This window comes from Panthera leo, chromosome F2 (genome assembly GCF_018350215.1).
Source record: "Panthera leo isolate Ple1 chromosome F2, P.leo_Ple1_pat1.1, whole genome shotgun sequence".
In the NCBI taxonomy this organism is placed as follows: Eukaryota; Metazoa; Chordata; class Mammalia; order Carnivora; family Felidae; genus Panthera; species Panthera leo.
This window is the reverse complement of record NC_056695.1, coordinates 53171188-53194774: the sequence shown is the minus strand read 5'-3', so window position 1 is coordinate 53194774 and position 23587 is coordinate 53171188. Positions and strand designations below refer to the sequence as shown.

The 23587-nt window shown below is 37.5% G+C and overlaps 1 protein-coding gene across 1 annotated transcript in view; it reads left to right on the top strand.

Moving 5' to 3' along the window:
• Nucleotides 1-23587, top strand: part of EIF3E (eukaryotic translation initiation factor 3 subunit E) — a 251034-nt gene that overhangs the window by 155773 nt on the left and 71674 nt on the right. Inside the window, exon 4 of the mRNA XM_042924339.1 lies at nt 5-85. The gene's annotated coding sequence lies outside the window, so the exon portion shown is untranslated. The remainder of the gene's footprint in view (nt 1-4; nt 86-23587) is intronic.

Genomic DNA, 23587 nt, shown 5'->3' with positions numbered 1-23587 from the left:
CCAGGGTGCCCGATCCTCTCACACTCTTTGACCCAGCAAGTCTAGAACGTGAAAACATTATAAGGACAGCTGGTTAGATTACGAGGTATGGAAGAAGATTTAATCTGCTTTCATCTAGGAATGCAGGTAAAGTAGTCCCTCTTTTCTGAAGGGGACATGTTCCAAGACCCCTGATGGATGCCTGAAACCACAGGTAGTATGGAATCCTATATATATTCTACGTTCTTTCCTATACGTACATGCCTACAGTAAAGTTCCATTTATAAATTAAGCACAGTAAGAGATTAACAACAATAACTAATAATAAAATAGAACAATTATAACAATGTACTGTCATAAAAGTAACATGAATGCAATATGGTCTCTGTCAAAATATCTCATACTGTATTCACCCTTCTTTCTGTGATAATGTGAGATGACAAAAATGCCTACTTTGATAAGATGAACTGAGGTGAATGATATATGGTTGTGACATTGGTCTTCTGATGGTATGTCAGAAGGAAGATCATCTGCTTCCAGGTAACCGTGGGCAACTGAAACAGAGAAAAGCCAAAACCACAGATGGGGAGGTGGGGGGACTAGTGTAATGGTAACTTACTAAGAACAAGTCAGGATACCCATGCAGGGGAATTTCAAAATAAGAAACTCCCTGTAATGAAGCAGGAAAAATACTGGAATGATTTTCTAAAACAGCATGTGAAAGGGAATGGATGTCCATTCTTTCCTTCATCTTCAACGATCTAATGTATCTGTTGGCTTAATAGAGTCCCTGTCATTTTTGTTCTGTTTCATTGATAAGTTCCCAAAGAGCATGTCACTTGCTTTAATTAATGATGAAGTGTAAATGGATACACATGCCACATTCTTACTGTGGCTAACGTACCTTGATAATAACAGTGATGAGGAAGATAATAACATACATGTCCTAAATACTCATTTCATTAATTTAACCCTAATGCCTTCTGCTTTCCAAAAGCAACTTTAGGAAATATGTTTGGTTTTTCAACTCCTAAATGGATGACCTATATTTTAAGACATTAGTAGCCTTATTTCATATTAGCTATTTCTCTCATGTATTTTTAAAATTATTAGCCTTATTTACTTTTATGCTTAAAATACCCTTTTTATGACACACAATTTTATTGAAGGGACACACTATCAACAACTCATTGTAGGTTGGAATTAGAAGTACTGATGACAAACCACTGTCCCTCATTCTGTGTTTCTAATGACAAAAATAAACAAGTAAATATTAGAAATGTCACTTTGGTGAGGTTATTAACAACCTTAAATTATAGGGAGGTTCCTCTAAAGGGGAAAAAGGATGATAAAACACGTCTATTTGAAATGGTTTCATAGTTTAAGCAAACAGCATAGCAAAAAAAAAAAAAAAAAAAAAAAAAAAAAGAAAAAGAAAAAGTCCCACCCAGCAGGAAATGGTAAGAACAGCCTTAAACCATTCCAGAGAAATAGACTGTTTCAATAAAAAGTTAGGGGGAAAAAATCAGCCCACAATATCAATTGAATTTTGACTGAGACTGTCAAAGATTTGGGCTGGGAAAACACAATATTGGGGAAACTAAAATTCTTATAGAGCATTGGAAATGCAGCCTGTAGGAAAAATAATGGTGGGTAATGCACAAAAATAAGTTACAGATATGGCTCATATGCTGTAACTCAGTCTTTCTTTCCTCATATTAAGCTTTAAGTATAACATTGAACAATGTCACAATGTAGCTTTATTCCAATATTATTAAAATGTACTCACTGAGAACATACACTTCCAGATCTCTACACTTCACATCTAATTCATGCTGTGAACTAATAAAATGATTTCTACAAAAATATTTCCCGACATCCTGAAGAAAGTTCTTAACTTGTTAGTAGCTTTTCCCTAACTATAGTATCAAATAACAACCAAAAAACATGAGTGGTTTGTAGTCATAGGAGTTAACATAATGGAAAGAACTGGGGATTTCAAAGTCAGTTTAAATATTTATATCCTAGCTGCTAGCCAATGACCTTGGATAGATTATATATCTTTCCTGAGCCTCCACTTTCCCTATTTGTAAAATGGGGCTAATGATAATTACCTTATTGGGTCACCTTTACCATTTAACCAAGATTACATATATCTTGGCTTAGTGTGTTATAGGTGTTCAATTAATGCTTGTTTCTTCCATTGTTATGGTTAGGATAGAATCTGAATTAAAACCTGGGTATCTTAGAATGTAGGACAGTGTTCTTTTCCCATAGATTACACTAATTGCTGTGGTAAACTGGAGGGCCTCCCTGAGAAGGCTGAGGAATAAAGGTTTATATAAGAAAAAAAGAAATGTTAATCAATTTTAGAATGTTTAGATGGGCAGTATGATAAGAAGACCACGTACAAATCAAGTATGGAAATGCTGCTTCAGATTTTTGTGTCTCCAATACTGAACGTATCATAAGATTCCTGGTAGAAACACAAACACTAATGCTCTGTGTCGTGTTCCACATTACTTAAAGATGTTTTCTTATAAATTTCACATTTTCTCTATGAAGCCTGGTATTTTATTTCCTGATTCTTAATGACTTGATTCTCACAATGTATAATGTTGAGACATCTATTTTACAAAACATATCAGTAATAGTAGAGGACAATTGAGCATTTGTATCGAATACCGCCACCTTTTGGTTAAACTTTAACAAGAAAGATTCCAGTGAGCTGTCTGGAAATAGGTTTTTTACAAAATCCAGAATGGGCTAGGCAAGAGCCATCTCAAATACATTTACTTCTAACAACTCCATTAGTGGTTGGATGTAGTATTAATTGTCAAGTCAAAGGATGTTCCTCTCTTATTTTGTATTTACTTAGTCTCTAGAGGGTGCTCTCAAAATTCCACCATTTTGGCAGCAATGGGTTCATTTAAATTCTTGATCGTTGTCCTGTGATATGAAAAGGCAGTCATTGAAGATGGCGACTCTTACTCAAGAGGCCATGTTTTGAGAAGGCCGAAATATCCTAAACAGCCAACTAAAGCTTCACCATACTTACTGCACACTGTCACTCACACATTCCCACGTGAGATTTGTATTTTCATTTTCTTTCTAGGCCCATCTTTAAGTGTTTGGATTTACATTTACTATATTCTTTTTATAGAATATGTAACTTAAATACATGAAAAAGCACAGCTTGATTGAAACACGGATGCGCTGGAAATATATACATGTATTTTATTTATGTATTTTCCCCCTAACGGTTAACTCATCCCCTAGGGTAGAAAACAAGCATTGCCTTACCAAAAGAAAAGGAGGCTGACTCTTATTTCCATTCTTTCATCTACCCACTCTTAGAAATTCCATGTACTCCAGAGGTGCATTGGTGGCTCTTGATTTTGGGTCAGGTCATGATCTCACAGTTCGTGAGTTCGAGCCCCACATCGGACTCTGTGCTGACAGTGCAAAGCCTGCCTAGAATTCTCTCTTTCCCTCTCTCTCTGCCCCTCCCATGCTCTCTTGCTCTCAAAATAAATAAATAAACTTCAAAAAACAGTTAAAAAAAATTCCATGTACTCCAAAGATTTCAGTCCTCCTATTTATTCATCCTGCAACTCTATTTTAATCTACCTCTTGAATTCAAATTCAAAGTCCATATTGTTAATTTTGACAAGACAGAGACTCAAAGTATCCAAACTGAATGCTTCTTTTACTGAAATAATTTTCCCGTCCAAACTGTCCTGAAATCACTCTTGATTTTTCCTTCTTCCTTTCCCCCCCACATCCTGTCAGTTATATAATCCTATTACTTGTTTAATTCAGTCAGTTCTTAAATAGTTCCTGGGTGTACACTTGTGCTCCCTGAGGTAAAATCTGCTCCAGGCACAGGCCTGGGAGCAAAGAATATCAGGCAAAGTCCCTGTCCCCAAGGCTCACAGTGAATAATTTAAAGTTTTTATTTAATGACTTTCATATCCAACAATTTCTTTCCATTGCCACTGCCAATATTTTAATCCAATTGATCATCTTGTCAAGATCAGACCTTGCACGAGTTTCCTAGCTGCTGTCTGTCTGCTTCTATTCTCCCTGCTTACTCCCTGCTGGGGGGGGTAAGCTCTATCTAACCACTGTATTCACTACCAAGAGAAAAATCTTCCTGAACCCTGCTTTGTAATGTTGCTCCTTTGCTCATATGTCTTTAAAGGCTGCTATTGCTGGCAGAATCATGTTCAAACCTATTAGCCTGTTTTTTTCAAAGATCTCTGTAATCCTCCACTCTTCTTGTCCAGCCTTATTTCCCATCATAGGAAAACTTGATCCTCAGATTCCCTCAGTCAGAATCACATAGACGTCGTATTAGAAATATAGATTTCTTGTCCACCAGTGAATCAGTTTCTTGTGCTGCATCTAAAAAATTGGAAAAGCATGAATTTAGCAAAGTTTCAGGATACGAAATCAATGTACAGAAATCAGATGCATTCTTATACACTAACAATGAAGCAACAGAAAGACAAATAATGAAACTGATCCCATTCACAACTGCACCAAGAAGCATAAAATACCTAGAATAAATATTGTCAAAATGACAATACTACCCAAAGCTATCTACACATTCAATGCAATCCCAATCAAAATTGCACCAGCATTCTTCTCGAAACTAGAACAAGCAATCCTAAAATTCATATGGAACCACAAAGGCCCCGAATAGCCAAAGTAATTTTGAACAAGAAGACCAAAGCAGGAGGCATCACAATCCCAGACTTTAGCCTCTACAACAAAGCTGTCATCATCAAGACAGCATGGTATTGGCACAAAAACAGACACATAGACCAATGGAATAGAATAGAAACCCAGAACTAGACCCACAAACGTATGACCAACTAATCTTTGACAAAGCAGGAAGAACATCCCATGGAAAAAAGACAGTCTCTTTAACAAATGGTGCTGGGAGAACTGGACAGCAACATGTAGAAGATTGAAACTAGACCACTTTCTCACACCATTCACAAAAATAAACTCAAAATGGATAAAAGACCTGAATGTGAGACAGGAAACCATCCAAACCCTAGAGGAGAGGAAAAGACCTCTCTGACCTCAGCCATAGCAATGTCTTACTTGACACATCCCCAAAGGCAAGGGAATTAAAAGCAAAAATGAACTACTGGGACCTTATGAAGATAAAAAGCTTCTGCACAGCAAAGGAAACAATCAGCAAAACTAAAAGGCACCCAACGGAATGGGAAAAGATATTTGCAAATGACATATCGGACAAAGGGCTAGTATCCAAAATCTATAAAGAGCTCACCAAACTCCACACCCGAAAAACAAATAACCCAGTGAAGAAATGGGCAGAAAACTGCTAGGAATTTATCCAAGGGATACAGGAGTACTGATGCATAGGGGCACCTGTACCCCAATGTTTATAGCGGCACTCTCAACAATAGCCAAATTATGGAAAGAGCCTAAATGTCCATCAACTGATGAATGGATAAAGAAATTGTGGTTTATATACACAATGGAATACTACGTGGCAATGAGAAAAAATGAAATATGGCCTTTTGTAGCAACATGGATGGAACTGGAGAGTGTGATGCTAAGTGAGATAAGCCATACAGAGAAAGACAGATACCATATGGTTTCACTCTTATGTGGATCCTGAGAAACATAACAGAAACCCATGGGGGAGGGGAAGGAAAAAAAAAAAAAAAAAAAGAGGTTAGAGTGGGAGAGAGCCAAAGCATAAGAGACTGTTAAAAACTGAGAACAAACTGAGGGTTGATGGGGGGTGGGAGGGAGGGCAGGGTGGGTGATGGGTATTGAGGAGGGCACCTTTTGGGATGAGCACTGGGTGTTGTATGGAAACCAATTTGACAGTAAATTTCATATATTAAAAAAATAAATAAATAAAATAAAATTAAAAAAAAAAAAAAAGAAATGGGCAGAAAACATGAATAGACACTTCTTTAAAGAAGACATCCGGATGGCCAACAGGCACATGGAAAGATGTTCAACGTCGCTCCTCATCAGGGAAATACAAATCAAAAGCACACTCAGATATCACCTCATACCAGTCAGAGTGGCCAAAATGAACAAATCAGGAGACTATAGATGCTGGAGAGGATGTGGAGAAACGGGAACCCTCTTGCACTGTTGGTGGGAATGAAAATTGGTGCAGCCACTCTGGAAAACAGTGTGGAGGTTCCTCAAAAAATTAAAAATAGACCTACCCTATGACCCAGCAATAGCACTGCTAGGTATTTACCCAAGGGATACAGGAGTACTGATGCATAGGGGCACTTTTACCCCAATGTTTATAGCAGCACTCTCAACAATAGCCAAATTATGGAAAGAGCCTAAATGTCCATCAACCGATGAATGGATAAAGAAATTGTGGTTTATATACACAATGGAGTACTACGTGGCAATGAGAAAGAATGAAATATGGCCCTTTGTAGCAACATGGATGGAACTGGAGAGTGTTATGCTAAGTGAAATAAGCCATACAGAGAAAGACAGATACCATATGTTTTCACTCTTATGTGGATCCTGAGAAACTTAACAGACACCCATGGGTGAGGGGAAGGAAAAAAAAAAAAGAGGTTAGAGTGGAAGAGAGCCAAAGCATAAGAGACTGTTAAAAACTGAGAACAAACTGAGGGCTGATGGGGGGTGGGAGGGAGGGGAGGGTGGGTGATGGGTATTGAGGAGGGCACCTTTTGGGATGAGCACTGGGTGTTGTATGGAAACCAATTTGACAATAAACTTCATATATTGAAAAAATAAATGAATAAATAAAAAATGAAAAATTGGAAAAGCAATCCCCAACATCCAGGAGCTGCCCTGACCTTCACAGTTAGGGCCATGGTATTCTGTTGAGCCCCAGCAACTTCACAGAACACCAACATCAGACAAGACCACTTGGTACCCATGATAACCAATCTGTAATCACGTGTTAGCACAGACTAATACAGGAGCAGTGCCCAAACCACAAAAGTGCCCAAATACCCCCTATCCTGAATGGTATGATTGATTGCTGCTTCTTTACTAATTGCAGTTATAGCATTACTTTGTTTCTTCCATCTTCTAGGTAAGACTTATTAAGATCCCCAGTCATGGAATTACCCTGCTTCTTGACAGCATCTAACATAGAGCAAAGCCCTGTTTCCTTGAACCCACCCCAAATTACTAGCATTAGCCTAAATATTATAGTAAGTCTTTTTTTTTTTTAATTTTTTTTTTAATGTTTATTTATTTTTGAGACAGAGAGAGACAAAGCATGAACGGGGGAGGGTCAGAGAGAGGGAGACACAGAATCTGAAACAGGCTCCAGGCTCTGAGCTGTCAGCACAGAGCCTGACACGGGGCTCGAGCTCACGGACCGTCAGATCATGACCTGAGCCGAAGTCGGCCGCCTAACCGACTGAGCCACCCAGGCGCCCCTATAGTAAGTCTTTTCTAATGCCCTCTTACTAAGGTACTGCATAGTTCTCCCTCTTTGCAATGAAGCAATAAACCTAGCGTTCTTCAACTGCAGGTGTGTTCCTGGTGGTCTTTGGCTGGAGGATATTGACAGATCACATGAATTCGGAGGACACTGACAGATCACATGAATTCTCATTTTACTGAGCTCAAGTGAATCCAAAGTTGAGATCACAAACCACTATCACAATCAAACTGTTCTCAATTTTTTCCTGTAAACAAATCATATGCACTATTACTTATCTAAAGCCTTTCTATCTTCAAAGTTAACTTATGACCCACTTTATCACTGAGGGATCCTTGACCCTGCCATCCCACATTCTCTCTTCTTTCACTGAACTCATACCACTGACACCCATTTGGTACCAAATACAACATATCTTATTGCTCCTTGTCCTTTAACATTGTATGGCCTTCCTCTGCTTAAAAGCTATGTCTCTTCTCCATCCACCTTTCCAGAGAAAGACCAATTCTACTGGTCAATAACAGAAGAATCTTCCTGCTTTGCAATGTTGCTTCTTTGTTCACACAACTTTAATGACTGCTGTTTCTAGAAGAATGCAGTTCAAATATTTCAGCCTGTTATGAATGAACAAGCTGGGACTGTTCAATATCAGACCCTTCAAAGCAAAAGATAGAGAGTGAGTTCCAGGAATGTCAGGTTTCTGCTAGGGCCAACCTGGAAAGCAGCCCCCAGAGAGGCTTCAGAAGCCGAAAAGGAGAGGTAAAAGGTGTTGCTGAGTATGCAGGAAGAAGGTAATAAATAAATGAAGAAATGAATGAAAAGTAATTAATGGATCTTGTGCTCATAGGAGAATTATTTATCACCAGACATGTTTAAACAGCCCTACAGGGGCACCTGGGTGGCTCAGTCGGTTAAGTGTCCGACTTCAGCTCAGGTCATGATCTCGCGGTCCGCGAGTTCGAGCCCCGCGTCGGGCTCTGGGCTGATGGCTCAGAGCCTGGAGCCTGCTTCAGATTCTGTGTCTCCCTCTCTCTCTGCCCCTCCCCCGTTCATGCTCTGTCTCTCTCTGTCTCAAAAATAAATAAACGTTAAAAAAAAAAAATTTAAACAGCCCTACAGTGTGACTTTATTTCTTTTCAATGTTTTTTCTATCTTTTTAGAGAAAGAATGCATATGATAACAGTTCTTTTTTTTTTTTTTTTTGAAAACCCTTTTTACTTCCATATATTTATTCCTTTATTCATTACACTTTCCATGTGTGAGGCACTGTGCTAGGGACTAGTGATACAAAATTAATCAAGAAAGACAGGTCCATGCTCTCATTAAAATCCCATGATTTATTGGATGGAAATGGACAATTAAATATTAAATTACTCTAAATTATGCTGGAGTACAAGGGACTATTGAACTACATGGGATAGACTCTTGGAAGAAACAACTTTGAATGGACACTTAACAGACTAGAAAGAATTAGTCATTTTATAGAATTGTAATGAGTCATGTAATATATGTGTGAAGGTCTTTTTAAAATACACTATAAGTCCACTTGCTCAAATGAAAATTTTTTAGCTATCAAGGTTTAAGAGGTTATTTTCCAAGGTCTTACTACCCGTCAATATGCTCTGACAACTGTTAGTTGCCTACTTTTCAGATACTGCATTTTTGTGTCTCCAGCATTTGTGTTCTTTATCTATATCCTTTATATGAGTACATATTTCTGTTCTGAAGAGCATTCTATGTTGAAAAATCTTATGGAAATTTCTTTGGTACAAGATACCACTCACAGCATAATGTCAGATCAAAAAATGGATTCTTCACTGGGAAATAGCATGACACACCATGGGTACTATCTTTAATCGTTCTTGGGAACTGTCACTGTTTATGTGTATTATTGTTTAATTACTTTTTCCCTAATAATACTGTACAGATGACATGGGTAGCAAATGACAGAAATGACATGTCTATCTTTTCAATGACAGCATAGTCTCCCAATACCTAGCACCATTACTTGTGCCACATCACAATGCCCATAATATAAAGAAAATGTAAAATGCACCTTTGCAAAAATTGGAGAGAATGTAACCAATAGCATAGAGAGGCAGAAGAGGGTAGGAAAACAAAATAACCCAGAGAGATTTGAATGTCACTAGAGACAAGATGGTGGCATTTCAAATGATACATATATAGTGATCCAAAATTCTTGTGGTTTCAGAGAAGGTACACAGAAATATGTCCACACGTACTCACATTTCAAGTAAGAACTTGTGGTTAGAGGAGGATTATTGTATGAGACATGATCCTTTCCTTAAGCAACTTACAGTCTAGCTGAGGAGACAAGGCTCAAGAACAAGAAACAACCTGGTAGCAATTAAGTGCTAGGCATGAGGTGCTGAGAGTCTGAGCCTGATGGAGGCAGAGAGAATGGTAAGGAGGAAGAACATTCATTTAAAATTTAGAGTGATACCCTTTTATATGCTTGCCCAGGTCAACTTTTCCCTTTAGAAATATAAGCTCCTACAGGGTAGCAATCATGCCTATTTAATTGACTAAACTCTGATAACTAGGACAACTTCCACATCAAATGTCATATAGTCTCCCAGTCTATGGGATAATTCCAGCTTCTCTATAGCTGCCCGCCCCCCTCAATTAAGGTCATTCACCTACATCCTTTACTAATCTTTGAGGTTAAACCTTTATGTACCGAGTTTTCCAAAGTGTGCCAATTTTGCTGGCCCTCCAATCCTTCAGTCTTGACATGCTGACTATCAAGACCTGTGGCATATATTTTCTTCTTTTAACTGACCTACTTAAATGTGATATATTCCTATCTCGTCCTCCTGCTGAAATGAACTCCTGGCCCTATCCTTTCCAGGATAGAGTGTGTGTTATGACTCCTGCTTCCTTGTGCTAGTTATCTGTTGCTGCACAACAAATTACCTCAAATTTTAGTGACTTAAAACAATGAACATCTATTATCTTGTACAGTTTCTCAAGATCAGGAATCTAGGAGCTGCTTAGCTGAGTAGTTCCAGTTCAGTCTCCCATGAGGCTGCAGTCAGACTGTCAGCTGGGGCTATAGTCATCTAAAGGCTTGAATGGGGCTGGAATATCCACTTCCAAGCTCATTCACATGGCAAGAGGCCTTAGCTCCTCTCCACATGTGCCTCACCATAGGGTTGCTCATGCTACTATGGCTAGCTCCCCCAGAGTGAATGATCTTAGAGAGAAAGAGGGAAGGAGGGAGTGGGGGAGAGAGAGAGAGAGAGAGAGAGAGAAAGAGACACTACACTGTCCTTTATGATGTACATTTTTAGTTATACCTCATTCTGCTCATTAAAAGCAAGTCACTAAGTCTAGCCCACACTTCATGGGAAGAGACTTCATGAGGATGAGAATACCAAGAGTTAGGGACCATGTTCTAGAGTCTACCTACTAAACCCTTTTATAAGGTGACTTCTCAGTTATTCATTTGAAGTACTTACCTTAGTTTTCTCATATATTTATTAACTTCCTATGGAGTTAAAGTGAATTTTAATGTGTTTGCTCATGAAGTTATAAAAAATTAACATTTTATACATTAGCTTCAAAATAAGAGTTCCCCTTTCTCCTACTGACAGATTTTACCTTTTTGATAATGAAAACATACTTCTCTTTTCCCGCCAATATTGTCTTCCACTGAAGACTGTAGGCTACCATTTCTTGTTTGTTTGTTTTTTTAATGTTTGTTTATTTTTGAAGGAAAGACAAGAGTGTGAGCAGGGGAAGGGGAGAGAGAGCAGGAGACACAGAATCTGATGCAGGCTCCAAGCTCCAAGCTGTCAGCACAGAGCCCAATGCAGGGCTTGAACCCATGAGTCTTGAGATCACGACCTGAGCTGAAGTCAGAAGCTTAACAAATTGAGCCACCCAGGCACCCCACATTTCTTGTTTATTTTGATTTGTAAGTCTGTTGGGATAACAGCACAGAGCATTCCTTAAACTCACAATGTCAAGACACAAATAGAGAGAATTCTTTCTCTTCCTTACTGCCAACTGAAAATATTCATATCCAAATCCTTTGCCACTCAGTCAATAAGCCAAACCGAATTCATTGTAAAAGTGAGCATTTGCCAAACATCTTCTTCATCTACTTATATGAAATAAATAAATAACTGTATTCATGTGACCACTGGTTTATTTCACAAATAATTGAAATAATTCAGGGCTTCAGTCTTCAGGGTTTAGAGGAAGCAAGAATTCAACAACGAAAACATAAGCTGCCATGGCTTGACTCTGGGCAAGATTCTTTTAAGCCGGGTATAAATTTGGAATTAGAAGTCTAGGTCATGGTCTCTGTCATGCAGGAGTTTACAGTTGGTGAACATGTTAGAGGTTGGATCCTGAAAACATACCCATTGTTACTAAGAAGGCAAAAACTGGTCTGATAGCCCCCTTCTTGCCTTTAAGGAAGCAGCAGAGATTTTCTTTTCATAAATGCATGCCTACATTGCAGCACTGAAAAGACTGTCTGAAGAAGGAATGATGCTAGAATACCCATGGTGGGCTACTCGGGCTGAACTCTCTTACATTCATTGATTTGTACCTAGATCCTCAGTCATGCGTGTGAACAGAACGAAGACAGGATTGTATTCCAGTCTCAGTTCCACCACAGCTGTGTTAATTTCAGCACAGCTCTGAGCTTAATTTCCTTAAAAATGAAATAGGAATAATGAATACCTAGACTTTCAGATTTGTTTTAATGGCTACACCGTGTTAAAATACTAGTAAAAGGCCCGGTGCACAGGCATTCAGGAAATGTTGATTCTTCTTCCTTTTAAATCCTATCAAAATGTGCTGAAAATAACTGCCAGGGCGTTTTTCATACAGCTATTGCCTCATTTTCTGGCTCTGCTTGTGGCTCTGGGTGTGGAGGGAAGCTTTTTTACCTTCTGCATGCAGGACATTATATTGTTAACTATATTCTGAACACTTAAGAGAGAACTGAGCTGAATATTTAAGTACTCCCTGAAGTCAATGCCTGATTTAGGAAATTATGTATATTAGAATGTTATGCTGCAACATGATACATTAAGTCCCAATGAAGCTGTGGTTCCCAATTCAGACTGTATTAAGTTTCTCTGCTTAAATTTTATTATAGTGTAGATCATCGATATCAAGTGAATCAAGCCAACTACGAAAGCATCACTAATAAGAGAAAAACATTTTAATGTATCAAGAAACCACTTTGAAAATTTTCGTGAAATACACCACTTATTTTCAGACATTTGCTGAAAAGTTGCTAATATTTAGTTTGTGTTAATTTATGTTTACCGAATGCTTTGCAATCACCTTTATTTCCCATCTCCAAAGACTTTTGGATAAAGGATCAAACCAAACCACTAACTTGGAGATGCGATTTTGCCAAGGTCAAAGGCTCCGTTACACCACACTCTAATTGAAAATTGAGGATAACTGGGTCTACAATATTTTGTAGAGGTCCTTCTACTATCAAAATAGCCAAGCTATAGTCTTAAATCTTTTTCTCACTCTGTCTCCCATAGTTGAAAACTATATTATCTCCCAAACCTCCTTCACTTTGTCCACAGAGCCAGTAAGAAGAGTCAGCACACTGCCCTTTCTACTCTTCCAAGCCACTCGACTCTTTCAACCTTTACTCAACTGCTTTTCTTACTTGAAAAGTGATCCTCTTCTTGTTATATCATAATGGTTTCCTTGTCACATCCATGCTTGATGTATTTTTAAACAATATCCCAATCATGCTCAGTATTCTTCATCTCACACTACCCAGGTTCACAAAGGATTGACATACAAACCATAGTTTAGTTTTTTAGGTTTTTTTTAAATGTTTTATTTATTTTTGAGAGAGAGAGCATGAGTGGGGGGGGGGGGGGGAGGGAGACAGAGGATCTGAAACAGGCCCTGTGCTGACAGCAGGGAGCCCGATGTGGGGCTCTAACTCACAAACCATGAGATCGTGGTCTGAGCCAAAGTCAGACGCTCAATCAACTGAGCCACCCAAATGCCTCCAGTTTTTTAGTTTGTAAATTTACAATGATAAACGTGACTTTGAAGAGAAGACAATTACTCATGTTGAAAATGAGTCCGTTTTATCACTGTAGACCAATTTATGAGAAAGCCTCAGGAGAATCAGAGGTTGTTTGGTAAACGTAGAAGCAGAGTAAATAAAGTTAGTTAGATGATTCCCAGTTAATGTCTTTAAGTTTTGATTGCCTGATGCCTCCTTCACAAAAGACCATGTTGATAGACAGACTAGATATTTGAGTAGTTTATAGGAGACAATGCTTTGCAACTATATTGAAGGCACACAAATCTTCCATAGTACTTAAAAAAAAAATTTTTTAATGTTTATTTATTTTTTAAAGAGAGAGAAAGACAGAGTGTGAACAGGGGAGGGGCAGAGAGAGAGGGAGACACAGAATCCAAAGCAGACTCCAGGCTCTGAGCTGTCAGTACAGAGCCCGATGTGGGGCCCAAATTCACAAACCTTAGCCGAAGTCAGACGCTTAACCGACTGAGCCACCCAGGTGCCCCTTGTCTTCCTCTTAATAGGCCCTGTGCAGACTCAAAAACATGGGATATATTCTGTAACTATAGCCTGTCTTTTCTTTACTAAAACACAACATGATTTATTACACTTAGACATTCTTTCTTGCAGTCATCTTGATAAATCTTTGGCATTCTTGTATCACCTTAAATATCAATTTGCAAATAACTACATCTATTGATTGTTATACCATGTTATTTTTCCAAAATTAACCATGAAAGAGTGTTTAGACACCTATTGTGTCCCACCTCACTTTCTCTTGAAGTACTTCTAGCTAGCCTAGGTGTTATTATGACAACCAGGCATACACAAATATAATGGGACAGCTCCTTGCCTCTAATGCAATTTCTTGCTTTCTACATCAGGGACTTCTGGCTGTATTACCTGTGGGAACCTGTTGAGCTAAGTTTTGACTCACACACAAACTTGCAAGTGTGAAGGTATTAACACAATGCAGAACAAGAATCAGTAGAGAAATATTCCCCTCTTCCAGTCCCTGAGTGGACCATTCTGAGTGTGTTGCAACAGCTCCTCAGACTGTCCCCATAAGATAAAATCATATTGGTTGATTTGGAATATTTCTTAAAAGGAATATATTTTTTGTTGTTGTTGTTAATTGGAAAGTGTAGAACTAGGGATATTTTGGTTATGTCCATTTTTACATTGACAAGTAGCCATGCCATCATGAACTTCAGAAGTATTTTACCAGCTCCCAAATCAATTTTCCAGAATATTTAAACCAATCAAAAAATATTTGGACAATTAAAAAAATAAACACAGCAAGAGAAAAAAATTTTAATGAGAAGTATATCAAATATTAAACTGTCTTCATGATTTTCTTCTGTTCAATGTTTTAGAATAAAGAAATGAAAAACTAAAGATTTGCTGTTAGAAATTAAATACTTTTCTCTTTTTAATGATGGAAACATGTTATGGAAAATAGTCACAATAAAATTACTGCATTATAAATATAAAACGTATAAGAGCCCTGGTATATGACTGGTCTTTGAATTTGACTCAAGATGATTTCTCATTTAATATCTTCCCTTAAATATTGATACAAAATCAGAGGTCAGCCAAACATCTTGGCAAAACTAAGAAATTATACATTAAATGAAGTATGCAAACACTTATTTTCGTTTTCTAATCTTAATTCAGAGAAGATGGAAAATACAAGTATTCAGTCCCCAAAGAAATATTAACTCTTCAAATTGGGCTGCTTTGGAATAAAAAGTCTTACATGTGTGCCCTGTGAACTTAATATAACTATGAGTACTGTAATTTCTGCATTTCCTGGTTCATACTAAAATTGCAAGTATATTAGTTTAATATTTTATAGGGGTTTTGGAAGACTGCTCTTGAAATTTTCAAGGTATAGGGTTGTCATTTCTCTGGAAGGAAAAATCCAGCATCTGACAATAATTCTCCGTAATCTTTCACTTGGACAAAGACTACGATTGGTTATAGTCATGGCTTTTTCTCCACACAAAAATTGAACAGTTTCACAAATAAAGAGGTTTATTCTTTTCTCCTTTGTTCAAAATAACAAGACTACACGTCATATGCTCCCTTTTTTCTCTGTCCTAGATTCACTAAAGTACTAGGTCTAATCCCAGTCACCCTGATTAGTTTCCCAATCGCCATAGTTACTTTTAAAAAGAGAGAGTTTTTATCTGAGTGCGCAGATTGTGCTAAATGCTCTGCAGCCATTCCATTGGCCTTATTCTTTCTTCTGTGTACTGTTGTCTGTTTTTATTTCTTTGTTTTTGTGACCCTACACATCCACAAGCCATCTGTTATTGGCTGTTGACCAAAGCTACTCAAACAATAAACCTTATCAAAATTCTAAATTATTTCATGGAAATAACAGGTTTAGATTCAGATGCATGGGCTAGCCTATGTAGACCCCTCCCTTCAAAACTAGCCTATATAAACCTCTTCTTTCAAAACAATGAGTATGCTTTTATTTTCACATGGTCATAAGAAACCATAAACTTCTTATTTATTATTTTTCACAGCAACATTCATGGGCCTTAATGTTTAGGTTTATTGATGACATTACCTGGAAACTTGCTAGAAATAAAAGTTTCAATCAAAATCTCCAGAAAGTATGAAGATCATTTTATAATTATGAAGGTCTGAGTAGCTAGCATTCACTGAGCACTTCTTGTTAGGCATCTATGGCAAAGACTAATTAGGCCTCTCATTGTCTCACCATTGGGTCATTTCCATCAATATGCTATGTCGTCTTCCTCCTTAAAAACAAAAATCATTTGTGCCTTTTTCCTCAAGCTATCTTCTTTTCTTTACTTCTTTTTTTTTTATAGAAAAATATATAAAAAGCATCTATACTCACCATCTTCACTTTCTTGTCTCCTATTCTTATTTTTAACCCCCTCTAATCAGGCTTTCATTCTTCCCCTCCATTGAAAACCCATTCTTCAAGGTCATTAATTCTTACTGAATCCAGTGGTCTAACCTGAACCTTCATCATATTTTACCTTTCCCAGTGCAGCATTTGACAATAGTTGATCAAACCTATTTCCTGAAAATGTTCTTCTTTGGGCTTCAGAAGCATCACACACTTGTTTTCCTTCCTATGTAACTGGCCACTTCCTTTTCTCTAGGTGTTCTTATTCTTTTTAGCCTCTAAAAATTTAAGATCCCCTAAGATTGCTCTTCACTAAAAGTTTAAGATTTCTTTATTACTGTCTGTATAGAACTCTGGGCTCTATGTGTCCAGAGATCCTGATTCCCAAAGAGAGAACATTTCTTCCAGGGTGCACAGCAAGAGTCCAATTGAACCATGAACTATGGCTGCTGCCTGGACACTTCTGGCTCCTTGTGTCCAGGGACCAGTCAGCAAGGTAAAGAGTCACCAAGAGGATCAAGAGGGGATAGAACTAGTTGGAATATGTGCAGAACCCAGGTGATCTACTTGGGTGACCCTTTATTCCCTTGCCCAATTCTGATGGCAGATTGGCAAATGCAGTAACTCTGGCCAGAGAAGGGTATGGTAATTGGTGCTTTAGATACCTCAGAGAAAAGGGTCTGGATTATGCCACCAGGTAAACCACTAGAGATGATAGCTGAAGGGGAGGAGATCTAGAATGCACAGTAGAGGAGGGAGATGACCAGTATTTGTGGCCTTGTGACCAGCTACATCAGTGAAAACTCTAGCTTGTCTCATTAACCTTCCTTTTCCAAATCTCCCCTAGGAAGAAAGGCTCATGGGGAGTGCTTGTGGAAACCATGCAGAGATTGAGGGGCACAAGGGGTGTATTATGGTAGCTTTCCCCAGCCTCTGGGACTGCTGCTGGAAGATGCTTCTTGGCTGTCAGCCTTCTACAGGGATCTCCTCGGGCCCAAGGTCATGCCTCCTTCCCAGAATAGCTGGTACCCGATAACCAAAGAGCATGGGAGTATAAAGGTCAATCCCAGTACCTCAACTGGAGACAACTTCAAAGGGCTGTACTGGCTGCACAGCTACACATGGGGTCAGCTGGGGCTTTGTTGAAACTGCATTGCAGTTCAACTTCTACCTGTGCCCAATCCCACTTCATTTTCCTCTCTTCCACAAGTGTTGATCTGGAAAGCATTCCTCAATAAACTTCCTATACCCTAATCTCCATCTCAGGATCTGCTGCTGAGGAAACCCAATTAGAGGCAATAGGATATATTAATACTGTTGTCTGAAGAATATGAACACTTTCCTCTCAGAGCAAGGGATGGAATAGATATTCTTGTGTTATTTGTTCCAGGGTCCATTTCTCACTCTTCCCTTATACTGTTCTGTATGGCAGAAAGCTGGCTGCTGAAACTACATTTCCTTGGCTGTCTTGCCAATTGGCTTCTAGTTAGGTTTGCTCAATGGGAGGCGGAGGTAAGATATAACACAGCAGAAGGAAAAAGTTGGGGTATTTCTACCCCTCTCTCTAAATCCCTGTGGTACTTACATTTTCTTTGTCCTTTTGGACCACTCCATCTCTATATTCTCACTCCTATTGGGCAGCCTCTGCCATGTTTCTAGCTCCCACTGGTTATACCTGATTTCTGAACTCATTAGATCATTGCAACCCCAGCATATAACTAACTACAATTCTATAACATACCAAATGGATTTGTGCATGCTTGTTATATGTTTTCCCCATCCAGAGTCTGAGGCTGTTTCGTCACATTCATCCTCCAAGACTCAATTCAGTTTTCACCACCTCCTTGAAGCCTCACCCCATTCCAACATGTGTTTCTTTAGAAGCCTGCACTTTTCTCTATCATATAACTTACCATAACAATCTGTAATTATATATTTACATGCCTGAACAAGACTGAGACTTCCTCAAGGGAAAGTTTGGTCTGGTCTTTTATCTTTAGATTCTAATCCTAATATGGGTATCTGATACGATAGGCAATCGATAAATGTTTTAAAAATGATCCAATAGCATAGAGACAGGCTTCTGTATGTCACGGGTAAATGTGTATGTGATATAGGTTTGAAAATACTGATTTTGGAATCAGACTGTACTGGAATAGAGATGTAGCTCTCTAATATAAGAGCTTTGTGAAACGACCTTGGGAAAATTGCTCAACCACTTCAAGCCTCATTTCCTTTAGTTATGAAATGAAAATGATAATAATACCAATTTCAGAAGATTGTTGTAAGACTTAAGACAATAATCATAATGGGCATGGTATCATTAAATGTCGCTCTCATTTGTTGCAGCCTATGGAGTGCTAAAGCTTTTCGCCTGTAATTCTTCAAATAATTCCACAGAGGTGATGGCAACTCCTTAAAGATTAGAAAACAACAGTGGCAAACAACAGCAAAGATTCACAGAATTTATTTAATTTATCTAATGGGACACAGTAGGCTCATCAGGGTCAGTTACTCCAAGCTGCAGGAACAAACAAACCCAAAAATTTCAATGGTTTAACAGATAAAGGTTTATTTTTTACACAAGCAAAGTTTGCTGTGGGTCCAGTGGTTTTATGGGTACCTGCATTTCAACTTTTCTTCAGGGATACAAGAGTTACTGTGTCTTCCATCTATAACATCTTGAACACACAGCTTCACACCTGGTTCACTGCAGCAAGGACAGTGTAGGGGGTTAGGTGTTTACACATTGCACATTGGCTTTTAACTAAGTCAATCAACTGACACACATCACTTCAAACGACAGCACATTGGCCAGAACTAGTCATGTGGCTCTGCCTAATTTCAAGAAAGCTACAAAATATTGAAGGAACATAAGGCTATTTAGTGAATTGTAAATATTTCTGCCATACATGGCTGGTAGGCTGGGTTTGAAATGGTAATATCTATGCCTCATATGCTCCAAAGCTAGATTTGCAGGATAAAATACAAGAAACCCAGTTAAATTTCCAAATAATTCCAAATAAATGAATATTTTTAGTATGAGTATATCCCATGCAATATTTGGAACATACTTATAGTAAAAAATTAAGCATTATTTATCTGAAATTCACATTTTTATTTAAGTCTGACTTTACCTAAAGGTCATATGTTTCATACATAACTAAAAGCTGTTTCTAATCTGAAGTAGAGTTACTGCCCCTCCTAAAGTTACTTAAAAATTCCTAGCCAATGCAAACGCATCTGCAGGTTGAACTTTGTTAGGTATCAGCTACACCATATATAGTTGTCTTTTTTAAGAATCAAATTAAAATACTTGTATCTCCCTAAATCCATCACCAACTAAGGATGTAGCTAACCTTCTCCTACTTAAGTTGCCCGAATTTCACTGTTCCTTATTCGTAAAATTAAGAGGTTTGACTAGAAAATCTTGAGAGTTGCCTTTGTCCCATAGAATCTAGTATCCAACAGACTCTATTGTGTTACTTCTGTAGCAATGTGTGAGGATGTTAATGAAAACATACCACAAATAACACTCCTAAGTGTCCTCTCTTAAAGTATACTCCTCAGGAGGCCATTTCCTTATTTTAATGATAATGCTGCCGCTTAAGTCCTTTTTGGTAAATGTAGCAACATACTGAATATCTTCTCTGGTAGCAAATTATTTTTTCATGAAAATGGATTTGATTTTTTTGGAACCAGACAAGTTACTCAGAGTCAAGTCCAATGGATGGACAAATTGAAAAATAAATAGAAAATTTGGACAAAATACAAGATGGGTTTATCAAATAAATGAAACTGGTTTATTTTTGAGAATCTTAAGCCACAAGTTAAAACCAGTTAGTTTTAAGAGAGAAGTTCAAAACTCAACTTTGAGCAATTGTCCCTTCCCTGGAAAAAGTATATTGCCTCTGACTTTAAAGATAAATCACACTCAACTGGAGTGTAGAAGTTCTACAAGTTGGTTACAAAAAGTCACCTTCTATCAAGACGCTAATGATTCATTGCTATTCATGATAAAGTATTGAAAATACAATTCCACATGATTTATTACCCAAATCCTCTTGAAAATGACTTTTATCCTGAGACATAGTTCCTTTCTGGTGAACTTTTCAACTATGTTTCAGAAAAGAATCCTTATGGTTTTCTACCTCCCAACAAAATACATACATACATACACACATACATAGCTTTTCTTAGCTTTTTCATCAAATGATTTTAAAAGCCCCCAAATTTATAGTCTACATTGTAAATATTACTTGACAATTGAAGAAAATAGGAAAAGAAATTCAATAGAAAGTGTCAAAATTGAAGATTATTTACATAAAAATGCAAAGATTTGAAAACAAAACATATTTCTAAGCAGAAACAAAAGAGAGATAATCAAATAAATAAGTTACAGCTACACAAGTTTGGCCACATCTCTAGGCCTAGAGCAGTAACGTATGTTTTACTTATACAACTATGAATAGAATTTAAATCACCAAGGACAGCTCTGATAACCCCCACTATTCTGTTTTCACTTTTTCCCCACCTCTAATTGTCTCTTCTCTTTTCTTTTTTAATTTTTAAATGCGATTCAAAGTCATTCTAGAACACAGTTTGAAAATATTTGTCTAAAACCATCATACCCTGAACTAACACTTCTAATTTTAGAAATTTATCTTAGTGAAACTGGTGGGTTGAATATTGCCCCCTCCCGCCCCCCAGGGTATATTCATGTCCTAATCCCCAGAAGTTGTTAGTGTTACTTTATAAGGAAAATGAGTCTTTGCAGTTGTCATTTAGTTAAGGATCTTGAGATGATAAGATCATTCTGTATTATCTGGGTGGGCCCTAAATCCAATGACAAGTGTCTTTATAAGATTAAGGTAGAGGGGAATTACATAGGAGGAGGAGGCAATGTGACCACAGAGACAGATACCAGAATGATGCAAAGAATGCCAACAGTCACCAGAAGCCAGAAATGAAAGGACCATTACCCCAGAGAATTGGAAGGTCAGTGTGGTCCTGACAGGTTTCAGATTTCTAGCCCCTAGAACTATGAGAATAAATTCTTTGACCAAGTTTGTGGTAATTTGTTACAATGGACGCCAGAAACTAATACAGAAACTATCATAAAATCAATATGATCAGTGCATTTTAATTTATCACAACAAAAAATGAAAATAGCATGTTTGCAATAGAAGGATTATTCAAAATTACACTATACATATGCCAGAGTATAGATTTCATAGCAAAGTAGTTATTCTACATGTATTTAAAAATATATATTGGGTATTAATATCCAGAACATATAAAGATCTTCATCAACAGAAAGCCAAACAACTCCATTTAAAAATGGGCAAAGGACTAGAATAGATATTTCTCCAAAGATGGTATACAAATGAGCAAGAAACATGAAAAGATTCTCACATTACTAATTAGAGAAACGCAAACCAAAAGCACAATGAGATATCATCTCATACCGATTAGAATGTCTGCTATAGGGAAAAAAAAGAAAACACAGAAAATAACAGGTATTAACAAGGACATGGGGAAAATGGAATCTTTGTGCACTGTTGGTGGGAATGTAAAATGGTGCAGCTGCCATGGAAAATATTATGATAGTTTCTCAAAAAATTAAAAATAAAATTACCATATGATCCAGGAACCCTGCTTCTGGGTTTATATCCAAAAGAAATGAAAGCAGTATCTCAACAAGATATTTGCATAGCTGCGTTCATAGCAGTATTATTCACAATAGCCAAGAGGGGAAAGCAGGCCAAATGTCATTGACAGATGAGTGGATAAACAAAATGTGGTAGGGTACATACACAGGAATATTATTCAGCCTTAAAAAGTAAAGTAGGAAAGGAGTGCTTGGGTGGCTTAATGTCAATCAAGTGGCCTGATCTTGGGCAAGTCATTTTTAAGTCTATTCTGTAGCTTTCTCTTCTGTAAAATAGAATTTATAATAGTACCCTCTTGTACAACTGTTATTTGAATTAGATGAGCATTTCACTATATTTCACTATATTCAATATTCTGAAATATATTCATTATATTTCAGAAATCCTTCTAAATTTTTTAGGACTCTTTATTATTGAAAAAAGAGAAGGATACTATTATATGTGTGACAAAAACAATTTACAACCCATACTTGTTACGAAAATTATGGTGTAAAATCACCTAAATTTTTATAGTAAACTCATTAACTATTAATTTCCTAATTGTATGTAGGCTGGGTGACAATAATGCAACTTAAATGCACGATTGAAGAAGTATTTTATATAGATGCTATAAGCCATTATTTCTGCAACACTGGGAAGATTTGGTGTTATCCTGCTTTTCCCCTGGACAGAGTTAGTTCTGGCCTGCTCTATCTTTCATTACTCTGATGATGGCCATATCCAGATGCCAAATACTCTAGGGACACTCTAATACAGTATTAAAGACTCTGAACACTTCATCCCCCAAAGAATGTAGCATTCCAAGAGAAAACAGGCCCCCTTCTAACACTAGTAAAATTGTAAAGGTGTGTGATAAATCAGGCATCAGAATGAGAGTCCACAAATTCTTTAAGGTGCTCTGCCCCTTGCCCCTTAGTGAGTCTCTGCTTCTCTCTTTCCAACACAGAAATAGTCATATATTTTAAATAATAATAAATCTTATAAATACATATCAGTAGAAATGACTACAAAATATGTTCAAACATAAAGTGTTATAATAAGCTATTATGCAGTTCAGAAAGCTGTTATAAGTGGGAATTAGAGAACAGTTAGGATAAAACTGATGATCAAAACATGTGAAATGTCTTAAGTTATTTGAAGGGATTTATTTTGAGTAGAAGGGGCAGAAATGTGTCATTAGGGCACCGTTTTTTTTCCATTTTCTTTCTTCTTCGCTTTTTCTTTTTCTTCTTTCTTTCCTCCCTCCCTTCCTGTCTTCTTCTTCTTCTTCTTCTTTTTTTTTTTTTTTTTTTTTTGATTTAGAGAGAGAGCATGAGTTGGGGTGGAGAGAGGCAAGAGAGGGAGAGAGAATCTTCAGCAGGTTCCATGCTCAGTGCAGAGTCCGACAGAGGGCTCGATTTGAGGCCAAATCAAGAGTCGGATGCTCAACTGACTGAGCCACCCAGGCGCCCTTCTTTTTTCCTTCTTGTAGAAGTTTTCATTTCTTCATACTCACAAAACAAAAATTCCATGGGTTTAAATGTACCATTTACTTGAAACATCAACTTTCTAAAGAA